At 34.3% G+C, this 17596-nt stretch overlaps 1 protein-coding gene across 1 annotated transcript in view; it reads left to right on the top strand.

Annotated features, from left to right (window-relative positions):
- The window catches only part of LOC150099445 (cytochrome P450 4c3-like), a 161695-nt gene that overhangs the window by 71117 nt on the left and 72982 nt on the right, over positions 1-17596 (top strand). The gene's annotated exons all lie outside the window — the stretch shown is intronic.

Below are 17596 nucleotides of genomic sequence, written 5' to 3'. Positions count from 1 at the left end.
TACTCCAACATTTTTTAAGAGTTTCGTAACGTGTTGGGATAAAATATCTACAGTCTCCCTCTCTCTGTAAAATAACCAAATTCTAACAGTTTTCAGGTGAAACATTTTCCACTAAAATTCTGGCTATTACTTTAAAACCCGGTTACTTCTGCTTCCAAGAGTTGACACAATTTCTTGAAATATTTGATGCTTGCACGAACAATTAAGACTTTTAATTCACTGAGTGGAATTTCAAAAACAAAAAAAAAGTCTCTGGTTTGTTCATGGCAAGAAATTTCACAAGAAAAAAAAACATTTTTACTTTATTCACTTCAAAAGATACAATTACATTATTAGCTATCACATCATAATAAATTTGTTTAATCCTTTATCCAAGTGTGAGCAAACAAAGTTTGCGCTTGAATAGCTATCACATCTGTCTTTTTTTTTTCTTTTTACTATTCTCCTAATCGAATAGCATGTATTGTCAAGTTTTGAAGAAAAAACGTTTCCACTACCATATGTTTTTTAACTTTTATCATGTTTGAAAAGTAAAGAAAAAAGTACCTTATTTTCTACAGCAAGCTTTTTTAAGGGTTTAGTCACGTGATGGGTTAAAATATCTACAGGCTCTCTGTAAAATAATCAAATTCTAACAATTGCACTTTAGCCACGACTGTTTTTTTTCTAGTCTGGTGAAGGTATCTACTATAGTAACAAAATTGTCACTTTATAGTTCATTTGTAATTTATTCTATTCCCTTATTTGCTAATGTCTCTGTTTCTAATTCTCCCAACACAAGAATATATATGGGTGGTAAAGTTGTGAAATAAGTTTTGACTCGCACTCAGCTCACTTGGTTTTGACTTTTATTATGTTCACTTGTGTGAAAAGAAAAGAAAAAAATGTACCTTCCCTTTTTTTTGAAAGCACTATAAACGTTTGCTACCTATTTCTTCTTGTTACTTTGCTACAAAAATTCATTTATCCTGTCTTCTCATTCCCCGAACGTGTGTTGCTGTTACCTGCACAGTATTCGACACCTTTTTTTTCTACACCAAACATTTTTTAAGAGATATTAAATCACCAAATGCTAACAGTTGCACTTTAATTCCAAAGCTCTGAACATACTTAAGTAACTGAAATTTATTTATTTTTCTTTCTTTAGCATTAGTAAGTTTACATAACGAAAATGACACGAACAGGTTTTTTTGCATTCCTAAATAAACAAAAATTAAGACATTAAACTTAACAAATGTCTGAAAGCAGGGTTACCATATTTCTTGAAAACAATATGCTACAATGTCAACCATCAAAAAGAAAGAGAGAAAGATAACTAATATTTAAGGAATTGACAGCGTATACTGGAAATATAGATTAAATAAACTTTAATATACACTTTCCGATATTTCGGCTAACGTCACGTTGCCATCTTCTTGGGAACTTACTAAAAAGACACGTGCACACAAGTACTAATAACAGCAAATGAGACTGAAGCTAGGAAGCTAGCGTTTTCCTAAAGTCCTGATGGTGCCCAATGGCAGGCTATTTTGGTAGTTCTTGGCCTTTGGGCTGAAGTTCTTCTGATAAAAGTTTCCCAAACTCCCCTTCCTAGACACACTAGTCACCCGCCAACCTGATGGAACCTTGGTTTTCTCAGTTTATAGAAAACCCACCCATACAGGCAGATACATGCACCAACAATCCCCCCCCCCCTCACAACAATATGGAGTGATTAAAACATTATTCAACAGGGCAAAAATAATCTGTTCTAATGATCAAGCCCTAACCACTGAACTAAATCACATCCGTGACACTTTCTCAGCCAACGGCTACCCCCTCCAAAAAATCCAAAAAATAGTTAACCCAGTTATCCACAACCCACCACCCCCTCCCCTTCACAAAAAAGATTACTCTAAATCCATCACTATTCCCTACATCAGAGGCACCTCGGAAAAAATCAATAAAATCTTAAAAAAACATGACTTGACCACTTGTTACAAACCACACAGAAAACTGGCATCCCTTATCCACTCCACCAAAGACCAACCACTTATCCTAGACCTACCTGGTGTATACCAGGTCCCTTGCAGCTGTAAACTGTCCTACTTTGGCCAAACAGGCAGGAGAGCAAATATCAGAATCTCAGAACACAAGGATTACATCCGATTTCACCAGTACACCCACTCTGGGCTTGCAGACCACGCTCTGGATACTCGGCACAGAATAAGATGGAAGAAAGCCACAGTAATACACCGCAGCAAGTTCAAGTATGAAAGACTATTCATGGAATCAGCCTCGGCCCTTACGAACATGGCAAACCTCAACAAATTTGGATGCATGAAACTGCCCCAAATTTGGGATACTTTTTTCAGACGAACTTCAGCCCAAAGGCCAAGAACTACCAATATAGCCCGCAAGGGGGCACCATCAGGACTTTAGGAAAACGCTAGCTTCCTAGCTTCAGTCTCATTTGCTGTTATTAGTACTTGTGTGCACATGTCTTTTTAGTAAGTTCCCAAGAAGATGGCAACGTGACGTTCACCGAAATATCGGAAAGTGTATATTAAAGTTTATTTAATCTATATTTCCAGTATACGCTGTCAATTCCTTAAATATTAGTTATCATGTCTAACCAGCGTATAAGCCTCTCAACAAGAAGAAAAGAGAGAAAGAAATAAAAATTTTAAAGAAAAATAAAATGTTTACCTTCAAATGACTATTTATGATCACAGCAAGCAAGAAATTCATCAGCTTTTCAAAGTTTGGAAATTCATACCCATGTTGTCAAAATGAAAAGAAAGAAAGAAAGTAAGAAAGAAAGAAAACTTGTAAAGAATAATAAAATATTTACCTTCAAATGACTGTTTATAATCACAGCAAGCAAGAAATTCATTAGCTTTTCAAAATTTGGAAATTCATACCCATGTTGTCAAAATTAAAATAAATAAAGAAAGAAAGTAAGAAAGAAAGAAAAATTGTAAAGAATAATAAAATATTTACCTTCAAATAAATATTTATGATCACAGCAGGCAAGAAATTCATTAGATTTTCAAAGTTTTGAAATTCCTACCCATATTGTTTTCATCATTTGGTATCATTTAAAAGAAGAAAGGGTCTGGCTATTAAGTTTGTTCATGTTTTTGATTTTTCTCTTCCAATGGCGAGTATTATTTCATATATATATGTTGATTCACTTTTACCTGCTTGTTATGATACGGTTTTATTTTCTACAACAAACCTTTTAAGAGTTTAGTAACTTGATTGGTTAAAATATCTACTGTCTCTCTGTAAATAACCAAATTCTAACAGTTGTTTTGTTAGAATTTGGTACGACTGTTCTTTCTTAGTATGGTGAAGGTATCTACAGATGAAGTAACAAACTTGTCACTTTTCAATTTGTTTGTACTTTATTCACCAAACTAAAATTCCATTATTTGCTTTGGTCACTGATTTTATTCCTCAAACACTAGATTATGGGTGGTAAAGTTGTGAAATAAGTTTCAACTTGCACTCAAGTCACTTGATTTTATCTGCAGTCTATGATACCTATTTTATACAGCAATCTTTTTAAGAGTTTTAGTAATGTGTTGGTTAATATATCTACTGTCTCGCTGTCAAATAATCAAATTCTAGCATATTTTAAGTAGAACTGTTTTTTCTATTCTGTTGGAGGTATCTGCATATATAATAAATAAATTGTCATTTCTCAGGTGAAATATTCTCCACTAAAATTCTGGCTATTAATTCAATACCCGATTCCTTTTGCTTCAAAGAGTTGACACAGTTTCTTGAAAAATATTTGAGGACTTGCATGAATCGATAAGACTTTTAATTCGCTGAGTGGATTTTCAAAAAAAAAAGTCTCTGGTTAGTCTGTGGCACAAAATTTCACAAGAAAAATAAATTCATTTGTACTATATTCATTTCAAAAAACGCAATTACATTATTAGCAATCACATCTGTCTTCTGTTTTTCTTTTTTTTCATTCTGCGAATGGAATAGCATGTGTTGTCAAGTTTAAAAAAACGTTTTGACTGCCTGTCATATGTTTTTAAACTTTTATCATGTACAAATATTTGAAAAAAAAAGAAAAATGTACCTTCTTTTCTTTTTTACACCAAGCTTTTTAAGAGTGTGGTAACATGATTGGTTAAAATATCTGCAGTCTCTCTGTAAAATAAGCAAATTCTTATCTTACTTTGTGGGGGGAAAGGTAATATTTGTGTTTGTCTTATCTGGAGAGTACAAATCTTTTTTCTATACAAAAGTTTCAGAGTTTAAGTCATGTTTTGTGTTAAGTTATCTGCTATCTCTCTGTAAAAACACCAGATTCTAACAGGTCAGATTTTCGAGTATGTGAACGAAATGTTTCTAGATAACTTGAACGATGTCAATAGGTAGCATTAGAGAAATTTCACAATAATTAATTACAGGATACCAGGTTTCCCATGTTCCTGGCATCAATTTCACAGTAGTGATTTTTTTACAATTGCAATTTTTTAATTTAATTTTTTATCAAATTCTAAACTGAATAACTGAGTAATAATTTAACTGTGGAAAACACAACAACACACATCTTTGAGCATTTAAGTTTCACAAATGCATATTTTATTTTGCTGAAATATTATTTAAAAATAAAAAAATCCAAAACTTGTATTACCTAAAAATATTTCAGAATATTTAGTTTACACTCTTAACATTTTCCAAACATTTTAATAAAGAAAAATATTCATTACACACTGTTTCTTAGTTACATTATATCAAAGTAGTTGGTCATGCAAGAGAGCTTTCAAATCAGATACCATAGTTAGTGCTGCCTCATATATTTAATATTGCATCAGTCTGAAAATGACATGCCTTGTTAAGCTTTGTGTGTATTATTCTTTTGTCATGAAAGATACACAAGCAGTTTTTGTAAAATGTTCATAAATGTCCCAAAGTAAAGAATCTTTATCGAATTGGATAAAATCTTAAAAGTCTAGTTTTACCATTGTTGAATTTATATGATTAGCGATAATTTTCCCCATGTTGCGAATAGCTGGTAATTCACTTTCCAAAAATAGTAAATGATTCTCAATATCATACATTTTTGGTGAAAATCTCTCAACTTCTTCACAACTTCAAAACTTTATATACACCAGCTCCTGTATCATCGAGCATTAATTCCCCATCTTGGCATTTTAGAAAATAACAATCATTGAGGTCCATTTCTTAGACAACTCTTCTTTGCAAGTAGCTGACAGTATCAGACCACTTCCTGTGTAATGCTTTCCAAGTGGTCTTGGATAAATACATCACAATATACAAAGGTTTCCATCCTTTTAGACTATGTGAAGAGATTTGTCTCTTGCTATTTTCCTGAAGAAAGAACATTTCAATGACTTTGATGGATAACTTACAGGCTGTTCGGGATAAATTTGACAGTTTCATAAGGAACAAGAAAATCTTCTTTGTATCTATTAAATTTAATGAATTGACAAAAAAACATTACAGGCAGAGTTAATTACAATACTATCAACAAGATTTACTCAAAATAACCACCATTAGCATCGATCACAGCTTCAATTCTGCTTCGGAACCTCGAACAAGCTGATGCTACAGTCTCCCTGGGAAGGGCCGCAAAAACTGTTTTAATTTTATCCATTAACTGGGCTTTTGTATTACTGGAAGTGCGATTGGTGTCTTTTTCAACTGCGCCCCATACAAAATAATCCATGGGGTTAAGGTCTGGGGAGTTTGGAGGCCAAACATTTGGACTGGTGAAGTCGTAGAAATTTTCAGAAAACCATTTTTGACTTTTCCCAGATGTGTGGCAAGGGGCCGAATCCTGCTGCCATACATACGGCCTACCATTGGCTACCCTTGTTATCCAGGGCTTGACTACAGTTAGCAACTCCACGAACAAAGCCCGAATTCCAATGCCAGGGTTCTTCAACACCTGTTCCTGCAGATTTGCGAGGAATTCTGCTGTACGAACGCAGTCAGATCGTCTGCTAGGGATCTTTCTTCTTGCTACATCCTCGTAGTCACCATTGCAAGTCTCTAGTTCATGCCTGATTGTTTTTACTGTATTCAGGGAGCATTGGGCAGCAGTCGTAATATCCTTATTTTGATGGCGGGCACGAATCATCATGATACAAGTTATTCTCTTCCATGATTCAGGTGGGTTCCAGCTATCCATCCTTTCTGACATCTTGTATATGAATGAAGAAGGGTACAAACTTTTAAATGAAGAGAAGTGTGTGTTAATACATGTAACTTACGGAAAAATATAATTAATTATAAATATGTCAAATTTATCCCGAACACCCTGTATTATTTTACTTTATTGGACACAAAACACCACAAAACAATATGATAGATGCACTGGATGAACGAATTGCAGTAATTGCAGACCGTTCCTTCCAAAATGAAACCTTCACGCAGATGACTCACAGACATGTTTTCGCATGCTGGTGGATTTCATGTTGATGTGAGTTTATCTTATTGTGGCTCGAATTCATCCAAAGGAAGATGAGCGAACTTCACCTTTGCAGATATATATTAGTGATGTCACCTCAAACTGATAACCAGTGAGATGAATGATCTCAGCATTTTGGGATGTCTGAAATAGCTGGGATGGGAAAAAATTACATTACATGGTGGAGTTGAAAGGATAGTCAAGAGGTTGACAGTGGTCTTCCTTGCAAGCCTCCCCCACCCTACCTCACAAAAAATGCGTTTTTTGTTTTTGTTCCTAAGTTATTGGCATCAGTTGGAGGTGACATGACTAAAAGAAATTCGAAAACAGCGAGCTCGCTCATCTCCCCTTGGATGAGCAGACATCTTCTGGCAGAGAGGGAGGGTGGAGAAACCTTGTTGTCAAATGTCAATAGGGGGAGTCTATTGACATTTGACAGCATCTGCACAAAACATGAAAGGGAAGATAAGAGTCATGAATTAGGTGAAATTTGGATTGTCAAGTGGGAAGTATTATCAAATCCTCAAGTATGACCAGGAGAATTCCGAACCCTTCAGACAGAAAAGTTCACAAGTAGACACAACAATTTGGCGAATATGGGTCGCTGGCAGATATTAGCAATGACAAAACACATTGATCTACTGCAGAAAAAAAACATAGATTGAGCCACCATGAGTGTAGGAAATAAACGAACTGCCTAGTAACTATAAGGAAAAAGAGTCAACTGCATTTCAGACCTTTTATTTGTGTGCTTTGTGGGTGTGAATATATGTTAAAAATCAACAAATTGGAATATTCAGAAAACTTCGATAATTCCAAGATACCGCATTCTGAAACGTAACTTAATATTTTTTGTTAAACTTAAACATAGCATGTGATATTGGTCATTTCAATGAGCTGTGATTGTATGTTTTGGTAAACGCAATTCTAATTCTAATACTGAATAGATTTTATAAGAATAATCATAGGATGCATATATTAGAGTATCACCATAGATACATTAGCCACTTTTCATGTCTAATGTGTGTGATTGAGTTCATTATTCTGAAAAGTCGAAATATTGCCACCATTTTGATTCTACTCTACTCTAAGAATCCCCATAGTATTTAACAGCAAAGAAATACCCCAAACTGTATTGGAAAATTAGTACTACCATCTACAGACATCCAAAGACAAAACTTGACCACAATGACGGATGGTTGTCACCCTGGGAAAATTCCAAGATATCTTATTAACCACATAATGTCACAGAGAGGTATGTTACCCCAGTGGTGTAGCTAGAGCTTTTGCAGGCTGGGACGGCCCCTGAGGTTGCCATCCCTCTCAATACGCACCAAAAATACTACAAAAAGTCAAAACGACGTATAGGGAAATAAAAAAGGGAAGTAAACTATGTTTACTTTTGAAATAAAACTTTAATTTTAATGTTTCAAAATGTTATTTTTCTTGCTTTTCTGTAAGCAAAATTGTCGATAACAATCGCAAATTCTATTTCATGATATATAGGTAATTCTTAATCAGTTTTATTTAGAAAAACTGCTCTCACAACTAATTGTGAGAGGTGTTTTTCTCACAATTAGTGAGAAAATTGTAAATTTTCTCACTAATTGTGAGAAATTGGTGAAGAAAAAAGAGTGGTGAAAATCTGTTTATAATCTGTTTAAAATGTCATGTAACTCTGTTAATAATGGGAATGAGTGTTATCATGGGAATGATTTCGAGGAGGAAACTATTTCGACTTGGTGTTCGTGCACTTTGGACCTTTAATAATGGGAAACGATGACTGTATATAAAAGACCCTAGAGAACAAGATCAAGTTGTCCACTTGTGTCATGCAGATTATAGAAAAGAAGATGCAGGTAGCTTTTTGTGTATGTACAAGAATGTTAGGAGTGTCAGAAACAAACGGATAGAGTTTGCTGCCTTTGTCAATATCTTGTGACCTCAGATTATAGGAATTAATGAGACCTTCGTATCTGAAGCAGACATACTAACTGGTGTCAAGTGTAAAGGGTATAATAATGATAGGAAGGATTAATAAAATTCTAGAGGATGGAGCGTGTTGCAAATGATATCGGATGATTTGAATCCAGATAGGATTGAGACGTATTGCTCACGGTATTTCATTATGCAGTGAATTTGATGCTCTCTAGTGTGCGGTGGAGTCTAAAAAGATCAAATACATAGTGGGGAGTTGTTATTGACCTGGTGGATCATTTACAAAGGAAGAAGAATTGCCTCACCAAATAAAGATGATGGTCCAAAAAGAGTATCCATAATGGAAATTTTTTTAAACGGAATTCTTTGAGCTGTTGCGAGACAACTTTCTCAAGCAGCATGTGACTGAAGAAACTCGATGTCAAAGCGTTAGCTCTGATTACAGTGTCAGAAGTTGTTGTCATACGGTGCTCACTTGGTTAGTGGCTAAGTCAATGAATGTTCCATTCAGAAAAGATTACATGCTGAACTACCTAGCAGGATATTATGACACTTAGACTGTTAAGCCTGTAAAGTTTATGCATTTTGTATTCGGTTTTCAATTTTATGAGGTGAAAACAGAATTTTCGAAAGGAAAACATATCCACCACAATATCAGTTCGATTAAAGCACCTTCAACTGCGATCATCTGAAAATAATTAGTCACGTCCTAGAGAGCAATCGTACCTAGTCCTTTTTAATCAAATGCCATCCTTATTATCAAGCAAGCTAAAGAGGTTTATTTATTAGTATTATATATAATGCCATTAAAAAGTCTAATCTCTAATGGCCATCAAGGAAAATTTCACTAAACCTTTTGCTTTATCAAAACGCTGACATATCCTTAGTCACATAGCATAGGAGTATCCCTGGCGTTGATTGCCCAACTGATATATAAACAGTTGATAGCTATTTAATACGCAATTTCTGCAACCAGATTCCTCGGCATTCTTCATACGGAAATATGGAAAAAATAAGTTGTTAACATGCATGATGGCTACAGAATATTTTTAAATAATATTTTAATCTTATATGTAAATCTCGTCCCTCGTTCCTTCATAAAAATATCACGATGAATTTATTTGAGCAGGAAATATATTTGTTAAAACCATATTTCTATTAGATTTTCAATTAGTTACTTATAAATATCCATGAAAAAATTAATATCCTTAAGGAAAAGACCAAATTACTTTCCTACTAACTATATTTTCTGGAGGCCATTTCATTTTTTATACTCCTTTATAGATATGATAGAACCTGCGTAGTTTAGCTAAGATATACGAAGCACTTTGTTCAGAAACACCTGTTCGATTCCCGTCAATATGGTCTCTCTCTCTATATATAGGAAACTTTATATGGTCTCTATCGAGTAAATATGAGTCAGCTGGTTTCATACGGAGGTAGAATATTTCTTCCCCCGTAAACTCGCGTTTTTCGTCCCTCAAAACAGGAAAACCGGCCCGTGAACACATAACCGGATTTAAAGCCATGAATACTTAGTCATAATACTTAGACCAAGTCACATGAATACTTAGACAAAGTCATAGCCCTGATTCTTCAGCTATATATCAGTCAAGAGCCCGGATAAAATGGGGATAGTTAGGGGCAAGCAATGGTGAACTACCCTTAAAAGGTTCACCAGAAAACCTTTGTTGCAAGAACACTTATTTACATTGATAACAAGAATCGGAAACGACTGAAGGGTTAAATCATAATAATCATCATCCTCATCATAGATACGATAACAGTAAACAACGAATTTCTGCCTTCCTCCATCCCCACCTCCGAAATACTTGCAATTTGTATTGTTAATGTCAGTCTCCATCTCCATTCGAAACGGAGTATAATCTGATATATCACTCAATCGCTCAATGTTAGGGGTAATTGTTTTCATGCTGTTAAGTTATTTTTGTAACCCGATGCTATAGATTGGCAGTATCATTAGAATCGTATCTAACCTAATTTATGATCGGGGAAATTTAGATGAATGATAGTGCTATAGATCGTTAGCTGTTAAAACTAACTTGATATTTTAAATTAGTATTTTAATGCTTTTTCTGTCATCATATTATAATCACGCACTGCATGGCGGAGAAAAACACCTAGATTTAATATTCTTCCCGAACACACCCTTACGGGAATCTGATTAATGAAGTGTTTTTTTTATTTTTTTCTGACATGAGCAGAAAAGTTTTTCCTGTATCTGCACTGTAAACACCTATTACTAGTTTGCATTTTTTTGTGATTTGTCCTGTTTTCCTTCTATATCCAACGTTTTAAGGCCACATGCTATCAATCTGTTTCATAGGCAAAGAAGAACAATCTCACATTAACTATAAATAAACGGTAGTGGAATGATATGACGAAATTATTATAAAAATAACGAGAAAAAAATATTCTTTTCAGTAAAAATTTTAAAAATATAGAAATCGGAGTAATAAGTTGTGTTTTCAGTAACATTATAGAGACTAGAACCGTGTTAGGAATAATTACTTTACTTTTCTGACGTTTCGGCCTTCATATCAAGATCTTCATCTGGAGCATACACATACATGCAGAGAGGAAAGAGCCAAATTGTATTTTAAACAGTAAGTCAAAGCAATAATGATTTAATCAACCGTTATTATACGCTTTGGTAATTTGTTCACATTTAATAATAAAGCAACCGAATTGGATAAGATAACGTTTTCCACCATGTTACTGCTGGACTGTACAAACGCAATGGAAAAATTACCAAAACAAGAATTATTATTGAAAATGGAGCAAATGTGAATGGACATATGGCTGATTGCATGGTTAGGAGTTGCTAACAGACGTCCGTGGTTGATGTATGGTGAGTGGTATCAAGGCGAATGATACCAAATAGGAGTATGCAACAAGAACGCAAACATAATTCATTATTTATCGGATTAATTGGATTTTTCGCTTCCTTTCTCTTAAAATAGTTAAACAGCTATTTTTGGATTTTGATATTAACACTTTTCAATTCATTTTTATTCAAAATTCACACTAACAATTCCTTTTTCATTAATATGCAATAGATAACACTATGTGCATTCATTTCACTTTTCATAATAATAATTAAAATTAAAAGAGGTGCTTGTGAATGCTTCGTCTGCGATTGAATTTAAGGAGAAGTATGATAGGTATTGTGTAAATAATGGATAGTGTGTCAATGTGGGATCATCCGTAATGAGTCTGTTGACTCCATGAAGAGACCGTTATAATAATAATAATATTTTTTTTTATTGTTCTCTCAAATATTTACATATGTACAATGATCATCTATTCAGTATATTATTTTACAAGATTCAGCACTTTGTGCTACATATAATGAGATTTAAATATTAATGATGATAACATAGTTTTTTTTTGAAATAATAATCACAGTAATAATTTTCACTTATTTGTTCAGAGTTACATAAGTTGTATAATATTACATGTTGTAATTAACTTTTTTTTTTTCAAGATTGAGAAAGTGGGATTATACAACAGCATTTACATATATGCAATCAAACTATTATATTTCCTAATTATCACAAACATGCAATGTAAACTCATGATTTACTTTTTTTATTACATTTAATACCTTTGTTCAGACCTCCCACATCCTGAAGCGTGCCCCCAGGCCAGGATTTTTGGAAGGTCCCTAACTGTCGCTCAGGTTAAGGACAACACATTGCTCTACAGCATTTAGGATCAATTAGTTTAAATGATAACACAAAAACTTAGCCAAATCATTTTCGATGCAACAGATTGCTGGGGGATTAAGTCGTTCTTGGCTTTATCTAATATACCTAAGAAATTCCCATTATGAACATCTTCAATCTTCGTGTTCTCTCCTTGAAATGCTAAGCATCTGGATGATAAAAATAACGTTACATCTACAATCCATTGCAGAAGTGCTCTCCACTTATTTGTTTAATATTAAATTTGTAGTTGCAAGTCTTTATCGATTCCATGTTCTTTCAATGCAAAAGGGATTTCCGAGCCAGATATTGTTTTCTGTGTTCGGTTCTATTTTCGTGATAAGGCAACATATCATACAACTTTTTCCAAGGATTATTTCTAGGCGAAAATCTTTCTTGGGCTAAACTGCTGTTTTTGTTATTAGAGCGCAACAAATACGACATTGTAGACAATTAAAGATACACACAATGTTAACCATTCTCTTGGAAAATGTTCTTTTATTCTTTCTTTTCGTATACGGCAAAAAATTCGTGAAATTTCCTACCATCAAGATCTCTTGGCAATTCCTTATAAATCTTTTGGAATTTTTGAAAGCTGATACTTCGTATTGTCTCTTTCCGCATATTGTTTGAGATTATTCTGAGCCAAATACTAGGGACATCATCAGATTTTTCAACAGGGCCCTCAACTGAAGCATCAACTGTATCATATTCTTCCATAGTCACTCCTCCTGCAGGTTTTCACTTGCTGCCTTTTCTTCCGTCGCAAGAGGTTCACATGTAACAGTCGCTTGACTTTCGACTGACTTTTGAGTTTCGATTTGACATTGATATTCTGTTTGGATTTCAATATCACAAACATTATCCCCACCTTCACTATGATCAGTACTGGGGAACTATGACCTTTTCGTTTTCAGATTTTAAAAGTTTGGTTATAATTTGACGACCTAGCTATGCTTTCTATTCTCTCTCTCTCTCTCTCTCTCTCTCTCTCTCTCTCTCTCTCTCTCTGGGATTTAAGTTTCCTCTTCTGAACTCCGGACTTATGTTTGTACTTTGAATCAGACATTGGGATTTTATTTGTTTTAACTAGAACGTCTTTGCTTGCTTGAGAGCAATTTACTTAAATATTTTTAACATCTCAAATTTGTATGATCTGGAAAAATAATTAAGTTTGTTTCATATAAAAAATCATAACTAAAAATGGTTTATATTTTCTTTTACTGAATATCTAACAAACTTTTCATTCAAATAAGATAAAATCTTTTCGAATAAAAAAATTTCAAGAAACTTTTCAGTTTCTTGAGATCAACTTAGCCAACTAAATCCATCAACCAAAGCTTTCTCTTTTATGAATAAAATAAAATTCTCTCAGCATCCGTATCATAGCCACCAATAAGGCAGTATTCTAATAACATCGGGGAAGCATCGGCATTGAAACGACGGAGTGCATAGAAAGCAATACGGTCGAACGAAAACGAAAACTAAAATAAATCCTTTCAAATGGGAAGTTCAGAAGCGTAACCATAATTCTGAAAAGACTGATAAGGGGTTGGAAACGATTGCACAATTTAGAAGTCCCTCTAAACACATATTCGTTCTTACATTATAAAATTTCTTTTTGTCTTTTGTTAGTCTCACTTAACTGGCCGACCCAACAATCTCGGGCCCCCAGACTATAGAACTGTCAGCCTTACCCTTGTGGGAGCAGTGCATTTCTTACAGTTATTACGTATATTTGATTACATATGATACTTACATTACATATATCACATGTGTTAAGTACATTACATGCATTTGGTTACATATGATACATCTTGGATGAGATCTAATTTCTCTGCTTTAATCCTCGAAGATTATCTGAGGATGATACCAGTTGGTTATTATTTATTGATTTGTTTGCTGTGTTTGGAAGCTACGAAAACTATGATTCATAAATTCGCGCGCGCACACACACACACACAATAACTTCGAATGTATTGATGCGTCGTTGAACTGGAAGCCTGAACGAATATATTGTGTTTCATTAAGTTTGTATTCTATTTTGAATGCGAGTTTCTTGTTCATAGCAAGTCCTTAGTGCTCTTTTCAGGCTATTGTAGTTTGTAAGGTTTCTTTATTCAAAAGCTAATTTGTTTATCATGTCTGGGATGCAGAAGTTTGGTGTGACCTCTCCGTAGCGATTATTGTATTTATATGTAATATAATTAGTTGTCTGAGGTCTTGTTATACGGTATGTATTTGTGATTGTCCTGTACTTGGCATCGAAATAATGTTTTAGCAAAGCTGCATAGTGACATAAATGTTTTGCTGTCAGTATTTTGTGTTCTCCCATTGCAATGTATATAAGGTCGTGATTTCTTTTTGTTCCCAAAAGATCAGTTTTATGACTTTTTACTGTAAAATCATTGATGTATTTAGTTTGTAGTGTGCACCAAAAGCATACGTTGTTATAGCGCATCTTAGTATATTTTGGTATAGTGCTTTGAACATTAGTGTTTCACGCGTGTAGGAATGATGTCTTTTAACCTGTAGTGTTTGCCAGTTATTGTTCGGAGTTTGTTGTGTAGATGGTTTATGTGGCTATTCCTGTTCATATCTGCATCGAAGTAAATTCCAAGGTATCGTATTGTTTCAACCTGAGTGATTGTAGTGGTTTTGCTGTTCTGTGTGATTTTTATGTTGCAGAGTGGATGTTGGATGGTTATATATTTATTATCAACTGGTTGAGTCAGTGGATTTCTGAATATCATTAATTTTGTCTTATATGAGTTTAGATGTATGGAGTTTTTCATGAGCCAGTGTGTGATCAGATTTATGTCATGATGCACATTTATTTGGGCTATGTTTGTGTTATTATGAATGGATTATGGATTATTATGGATTATCGCTTTATCGTCTGCGTATTGGAATATCTTACCTTTGAGAGATAGCTGATAATATCGTGCGTGTAAATGTTGAATAGATTTCAGGGGAGTACAGCTCCCTGTGGCACTCCACAGGGTCCTGGTAGCTGTCTACTTCGGTTTGAACCGATACGTGTGATATGCTTTCTATTTTGGAGGTAATTTTTAAACCTCCTGTGCAGAGGCCCGACTATTCCAAAATGCCTCAGCTTTTCTAACAAGGTTTGATGTGTAAGTGTATCGAAAGCTTTAGTTAGATCAATAATTACCAGCATCGCAATTTTATTTTTGTCTAAGGTGATATTAATTAAGTTTGTTAATTCGTCCAAGAGAGATATTGTTCCCTTATTTTTCTGAAAACCATATTGTGTTTTGGGGATAATATGAAAGGGCTCTGTTTATGCTGTGAGTTTCTTTAGTACGATCGGTCCATAATTTAATTGATAATTGGTAATGTTGCTATGGGTCTATAATTGCTGATTAAATTTATTTTTCCATGTTTGTATATGGGTGTGATTATGGCGGTCTTTAGCATACTTGGTATCTTGTCCTGTTTGGAATATTTTATTTATTTATTTTAGAAGGATATGACTTAAACTAGTTGTATGTTGCTTTGTATCTTTAGGTCTAATACCATCAATTCCTGGGCTTTTGTTTGGTTTGATTTCATGTATTGCAGAGAGAAGTTCTGCTTCTTTTATCGTTGGGAACCATAATGTCTGTTTTGGTTGTGGGCCAAGTGGAGGGTCTAGTTTTGTGATTGGGGGAATATTTCTGTACAGTTCTTCGATGGAGTCTGCAAAGTATTGATTGAAATCATTTGCTAGTTGTTTGATAGATTTTGCGTCTTTCACGAAGCTGTGCTTTTTATGGTTTCGGAGGCGATGGTGTTGGGAGCACAATTTAGCATCTCGTTTATCAGGTGCCAGGTTTGTTTCATGTTTTTTTGTGCAGAGATTAATTTGTCTCTGTAGTAGTTTCTTTTTGCATTTCTGATTTGTGTTGTAAGGCGATTCCTTGTTATCCTATATTCAGTTTTTAAAACGGTGTTATTTAGATATTGTTTTTATTCTTTCGATAAAGCGTCGTTTCTGTGTATTTCTAGGATTACGGTTTGTGTGATCCAAGGATTTGGGGTTGTTTTTGAGCGAATTCTGATTTTCTTTGCAGCTTTTTTATATATTTCCTGCAGTCTGAGTCTAATGTTGTTGTATAAGATATCCGCAAAATCTCGTGCCATGTGTTCCTAGTTGGTTTTTCTAATTCGGTGGTTGACTACTTCTTCGTCTATTATTGTTTTGTGTTGCTTTTCTTCTCTTTGGCGTTGCAAGGTTATTGTCTTAGTGTGCAGGTTTAGAGCCGTAAAGTAATGATCTGGTACTTTGTATTTTATATCTCATGCAGTGTAACTGTTTGGTGGTGCTCGGACGTTTATATGATCTAGGCAGGAAGCAGTGATAGTATTTCCGAATATTTCTTATCTAGTACATGATGTTATTGTTTGTATTAGATTATACATGGATAGCCTGTATAGGTATTGCAGACTATTGTTCTGGTTTTCGTTTGCAATATTTTTGTTTATGTCGCCGATTATCATTAAGTATTCGGTTGAGTATATTTCTTGGCTTGAAAGCCAGCAATTGAGTTCGTGTAAGAATTTTATCATGTTTAGGTTTGGTAGCCTGTAATAGCATTTAGTATTATGTGATGCTGTCTATTGGTGGTATTAGTGATTTCGAGGCAAAGGGTTTCAGCATGCTCAAATGATTGGCAGTTTCATTTGCTATTAATTTATATTCGCTAAATATTAATATTCCACCCACTCAGTTTGTTTGGCGGCATGATCTATGTTGTTGGAAGCCTGGAATTTGGAAAGCAGTCGCTTCGTCATTAGTTATGGATATGTTAGGACCAATATATCAATAATACCGGTGTAATTCCTCAGATAAGCCTGTAACAATAACCAATGTTTTCGGATGCTTCCGATGTTAATATGCAAGATTGAGAATCCTCTAGCTTTTATTGTGTGTTGTGTCCATGCATCAAACGAGTGGAAAGTAAAATTGCGGTTGTATTCTGATGTGATTACAGCTATCTGATGGTTCACATTGATTTGTTTGTGTTGAGGTCTTCTTTTTGAACTAAGTTGGTCTTTTCTTTCACTCTGGCAGCCTATCTATTTCTTCCGAACTTTTTATTTGTATATAGACTTTGAAGTTTGTGACTTTCTCAAGAGTATCTTGCCGTCTTTGATCCACAAGAATTGATAATTGTTTTCTGTTTTTGATTTTCTTGCTTGGTACATCAGATTCTGATTGAAAGGCGTTTAATACTCAGGAAAGAGTGGTGTATTGTCTTGCGTTGCGTTTAAATCCTTGTCTACTGGTTTTTTCAGTCTGCTGGCTTTTATGAGATTGTCTCATTAACCGTTAGTACGTTACTCCTGGTTTTAATGTCTTTTGCCGTTTGAAAGATTTCTTCAACTGTTGTATTATTAAATTTAACTAACTGGTAATATTCACTAATTTTTTTTATTATTTGTTTATTCTGTTTATCAAATAGTTCTTGGACAAGATCAACTA

The sequence above is a fragment of the Typopeltis vanoorti genome, chromosome 14 (assembly GCF_054136105.1).
Source record: "Typopeltis vanoorti isolate ZY-2024b chromosome 14, IOZ_Tvanoo_1.0, whole genome shotgun sequence".
NCBI classification, from domain to species: Eukaryota; Metazoa; Arthropoda; class Arachnida; order Uropygi; family Thelyphonidae; genus Typopeltis; species Typopeltis vanoorti.
This window is presented reverse-complemented; position numbering and strand designations above follow the sequence as displayed.